At 44.2% G+C, this 5,215-nt stretch overlaps 1 pseudogene; it reads left to right on the top strand.

Moving 5' to 3' along the window:
* The first annotated feature begins 517 nt into the window (after positions 1 to 517).
* Positions 518 to 1,084, top strand: LOC127215882 (60S ribosomal protein L9-like; annotated as a pseudogene).
* The last annotated feature ends 4,131 nt before the right edge of the window (positions 1,085 to 5,215 follow it).

Genomic DNA, 5,215 nt, shown 5'->3' on the forward strand with positions numbered 1-5,215 from the left:
CTGTTTGGGAAACATTGTTGTTGAGATTCCTGGGGCTACACTCTTGCCCACATTTAGCCCCAAAGATGATGATTATCAACCATGAGGAAGCAATGGGCCATGGGAAGAGAAGGCAAGTGCCACATGCCACATATATAACCCTGTGTTCCTGTTGGGAGTTTCCCCTTCCCAGCATGATCACACAGAAATGGCAACTTCTCCCTTCAATTGTTGACTTCAGGTTGATATTTTATACCACAGGGGGAGACTTTCTCAAAAGGGACTTTTGTTTTCATTCCTGTTGAGTTTTTTTTGGTTTTGTTTTCTCTTTCTTTCCTTCTTTCTTTCTTTCTTTCTTTCTTTCTTTCTTTCTTTCTTTCTTTCTTCCTTCCTTCCTTCCTTCCTTCCTTTCTTTCTATATTTTATTTTACTTTTGCTTTTTATTCTTTAAAAATATGGAGAGGATATATCATTAAATTATTATTAAAAAAATGGGAAAAAACAAGAACGTGATGATGAAGGGCATTCTCTCTTTGCCCCAACTACTGCGAGAATGAAGACCATTCTCAGCAATCAGACCATCGACATTCCAGAAAATGTGGACATCACTCTGAAGGGCCCCAGAGGAACCCTCCGGGAGGGATTTCAATCACATCAACATAGAGCTGAGTCTCCTTGGGAAGAAGAAGAAGAGCCTCCTGGTTGACAAATGGTGGGGTAACAGAAAGGGACGGGCCACTGTCCGAACCATCTGCAGCCAGATCATGATCAAGGGTGTCACACTGCGCTTCCGCTACAAGATGAGGTCTGTGTATGCTCACTTCCCCATCAATGTCATTATTCAGGAGAATGGGTCTTTGGTTGAAATCCGAAAATTCTTGAGTGAAAAATACATCCGCAGGGTTCGGATGAGGACAGGTGTTGCTTGTTCTGTCTCTCAAGCCCAGAAGGATGAATTAATCCTTGAAGCAAATGATATGGAACTTGTTTCAAATTCAGCGGCTCTGATTCAGCAAGCCACACAGTTAAAAACAAAGATATCAGGAAGTTTTTGGATGGTATCTATGTGTCTGAAAAGGGAACTGTGCAGCAGGCTGATGAGTAAGATCCTGAATTTAAGTATGATTTGGCATGTCTTTTGGGACAATAGAAGACTTGTATTGAAAAAAAAATTGGGAAACACAAGACTGGAAAACTGACTTGATTTTTTTTAAATGGGACATTTATATACCATCCTTGTGACCAACAGAAATTCTGCCTATTTCCTATGTGACATTCTGATCCACAAAAGGAGTAAGCATGACAGACATCATTCCAAAGGACCCATTGGACAACAGTTCCTTTCCATATTTGGTGAGAAAATAAGGGGACCTATAAATACTCCAATTTGAAAAGTAAACTGTCCCCCAAGGGTGAGTTCTAATAGCAAATGGGGTTTTGCTTTGGCCTGAAGTTCAGTTTGGTTCTTCAGTGATGCATTTGTGATTTGACTCCTGAACTTGGTTTACTCAAAGCATGTGAACTGCCTAGCATACAGTGGCTTCTTGCTTCCTTTGTTCTTGATGCCTCACAGGGAAAGCACCAAGGAGGAGTCTAAATCCCACTGTGAGGACAGACTTTGCTGGGGAGGACAACTGGTGGGCAGAAGTGAGCAGGCAACAGTGCCCGGAGGTCTGGAACACAGATGGGGAGGAAATGCTGATCAGTATACAAAAGTGAAGTTTCCTTCTGTTTCCCAAGTGATGGAGGAATGGCATCAAATTTGATGGATTAAAAAAATAATAAACTGACTTAAATATGAGCTGAAGAGTGAGGAAGATACACGTTGGTGGGTGTACAACCTGCCCCTGGAGGCTCTGCTGCACCCGAGCTGCAGATGGAGGGTAGAGCCAGACGGAAAGCAATGCAGCTTAAGTGCGGTGCTACGAGGTGAGGTTCCATAGGGTTTATGTGTTTTAGGACAGGGTGCTTTCCTAAGCCTACTGGATAGGAACTGGTCAGTGTGAGCATGGAGAACATGCTTCCTCTCTGCCTTCCATACTCTCCACCCCACACATCAGTATTAATAAGATAGTTGGTATTTATGTGTGTTGTCAAGGGGAAGAGGACCATATCAGTGGGAATGTGTCTGGAGTGAAGCTTGACTTTGAGTTTGCAGCTAAATTTCTCATTTTTTTGGGTGGGGTGGGGAGTGGGGGAGTAGGTTATTTACCTATTTCAAGTTTCAATGTCCTGAACTTTAAGAGTACTACTAGTCCTTCATATCCCACATGGATATTGAAGAGGTGTAACGGACTAATTCACATGTGACACTAGGGTCTTCCTTATGTGAATTTGGTTATGTTCCTGCCCCGTGTGACCCAGCCTACAGCAGTGTACCCAGCAGGACTGAGGCAACCTGCAAGAGTCCTTCAGAGACTGTTTCTGGGCTGAGCAGTATATCTTTTCACACATCATTTACAGCTTGCTGTGGGGCTTCTTCAAATCTAACACATCCCCTACTGGACAAAGAGAACAAGACATGTGCTTTTGCTTGCTTATTTACTCCCATTGAGTGTTAATCCAGCATCTTTAGCTTAGTGACCTCTGCTTTATAAATGTCACTGCCACACACACTGTCATGTGTGGCACACACACACACACTACTTTTACAGTTACCATTGTGATGGGAAAAGCCACACTGTGAGGTAAAGTAGCTTTATGAACCTTTCTTAAAGTAAAATTTGTATCAATAGATGATTTTAAAGTACAACCTTTCATGAGATTAGGCAGAAGAATGAAGTGGCAATGATGTGTGTAATTTCTAGGCAATGGTCTGCTATGACCTCAAACGTTAAAGATGTCTCTTGGATATACTACAATTATTAATAAATTCCATTTGTGTCCTTTGTATTCCTTTGTCACAAAAGTGAGAGAGTTTTCAGTCTTCAAACATGGGACCTAAATTGTGGGAACAAATTGGATAGCATAAACAATTAGAGATAAATATGCAGTAATGTAAGAAGTACTGTCATTGTCAGAAAAGTAGGTAAGATGTGGGTAATCATAAAAAGGGTACTTTTAATTTTTCCAGTTATTATCATTATTTTTGTTTTGTTTTGTTTTGGTTTTGGTTTTCCAAGACAGGGTTTCTCTGTATTGCTTTGGAGCATATCCTGGAACCAGGCTGGCCTCCAACTCACAGAGATCCACCTGTCCCTGCCTCCCAAGTGCTGGGATCAAAGGCATCTTGCCATGACCGCCTGACACATTCATTATTTCCAATCCAAGTACTGACCTTAAGTTTTTGCTTGAAGAGGCTGTGCCCTGCCTTGCCAGTGGGTGCACTGGGCACCACTACAAGAGCAAAGATGTGATGAAAAGGTAGAAAGACAAAAATGGAGCAGTGCATGTGCTGTGGAGGTTGGCGGAGCTGGAGATGGGACAGCATGACAGTGTGAGAGGGCTGAGGTCGACAGTGGGACATACCCATGCACAGTAGTATTGGTGGGGCAGTGTGTGACCACCTGGAGCTTATGTAGACACAGGCTCAGTCCCAGAACATGCCACTTCAGCACCGGATCACCCTCGCTCTGGGCAACAATGAGGGCCATGATGAGGAATAGTTCACTTTCTGGATTGGACCCCCCTCGAAGGACCATCCTGCTTGAGAAGCCACCAGAGGCCATGTTGGTGTCTGTGGTCCATGTGGCTGCCCCATGCTATGATGAGCAGAGATCCATGTGGACATAATGCAGTCTTGCTGCTGACTGAAGACTTGATGATGTCCTCTGGCTTTGTTGCCTCAGGGGCCCATGTTCATGTGAGTGACCTGTGTAGCCACATGAGGCCATGCTGAGGCTTGGGGTCTGTGCTGCTGCTGAGGGCCAGGAGTGGATCAGTGGTCGTAATACAGTCAGAGGCTATGTTGCCACCTAAGGCCATTGGATATGGATTCCATGGTTTGTGTTGCAGCTTGAGGCTATGATGGTGGCTGGGGGGGGGGGAGGGGATAGCAACAGCTAGGGGTCCTACTGATGTGAGTGGCCTGCAATGTAACCTGAGGGCATGTTAGTGTGTGTGGTCCAGGCTGCCTCTGAGGGCCCTATCTGGTCTGTAGTTGCAGTCAGTCAGAAACTGTGCAGAGGCCCATGATCCATGTCCCAGCTGACCATGAAGAGCAAGGAGGCTAATTTTCCTGTGATATTGATGACTGCAGATGCACAATTGAGAGGGAGGGACATGGAAGGTTTCTGTGCCAACCCTATCCTCAAAAGGTAATAGCTTAGACATGAAGCCATCAAAGAGAACTCTTTTTTTTTATTTGAGTAGGAATTTTATTATTTCTTTTTTTAAAATTTATTTTATATAACAAAGTCCATTTAAATAAAAACAAACAATATAGACAATATTTGGGAATTTGGGCATTGTCCTTTCCAAACTACTTCCTGCTGGTAAGGGGCGCTGTCATGGGGGATTCGAAGAAGATTCAGAAATCCTGGCTGTAGTCTGTAAAACTGCTTTGTACAGCTGTTTTGAATGTAGGATCACCTTGTACTCTGTTTCAGGCGGTCTGGCTTGATCAAACCACATTAGTCTGGAAGGAATCCACATCTTTTCATTTTCTGTGGAAACAAAAATAGAAATCCTTTTCCCCAGTAACTTGTCCTTCAACTTAAATTTTGGAGTCAAAGCATTTTTTTTAATTTAATTTATTATTTTACATATCGATCCCAGTTCCCTCTCCCTCCCTCCCTCCTTCTCTCCCTTCCTCCCTCCCTCCTTCCCTCCCTTTTACCCTCTGTGCCCTCTCACATGCATTCTAACCACACTCCCCTCCCATCCCCCCACCCCAATTCCATATGTAGGGGAATGCCATCCAGTTGGGTCATGTAGGTCTGACAGGTCATGTGAAGTAGGGACTAGGGCTTCTCTCCTGTCTCTAGATTAAAGCAGTTATCCCTCCATGGGGGATGTGTTCGGAAAGTCCTTTTGTGCACCAGGGATACATCCTGGCTCCACTGTCTTAGGTCTCTTAGACTGCTCAGTCCTTCTGGCTGAGACCCATATTCAGGGGGGCCTGAGTCAGTCCCATGCTGGCTTCCCAACTATCAGTCTAGTGGCCGTTATCTCCTCCTTGTTCAGGTAAGCTGTCTGTATGTGCTTCTGCCGGATGATCTTGTCCTCTCCATCTGCATCTGGGTTCTAGTTCGACTCAGAGTTTATGTATGGGTGTTTGATCCTGTTTCCAAAAGGC

Source organism: Phodopus roborovskii, unplaced genomic scaffold, assembly GCF_943737965.1.
Source record: "Phodopus roborovskii unplaced genomic scaffold, PHOROB, whole genome shotgun sequence".
Classification (NCBI taxonomy): Eukaryota; Metazoa; Chordata; class Mammalia; order Rodentia; family Cricetidae; genus Phodopus; species Phodopus roborovskii.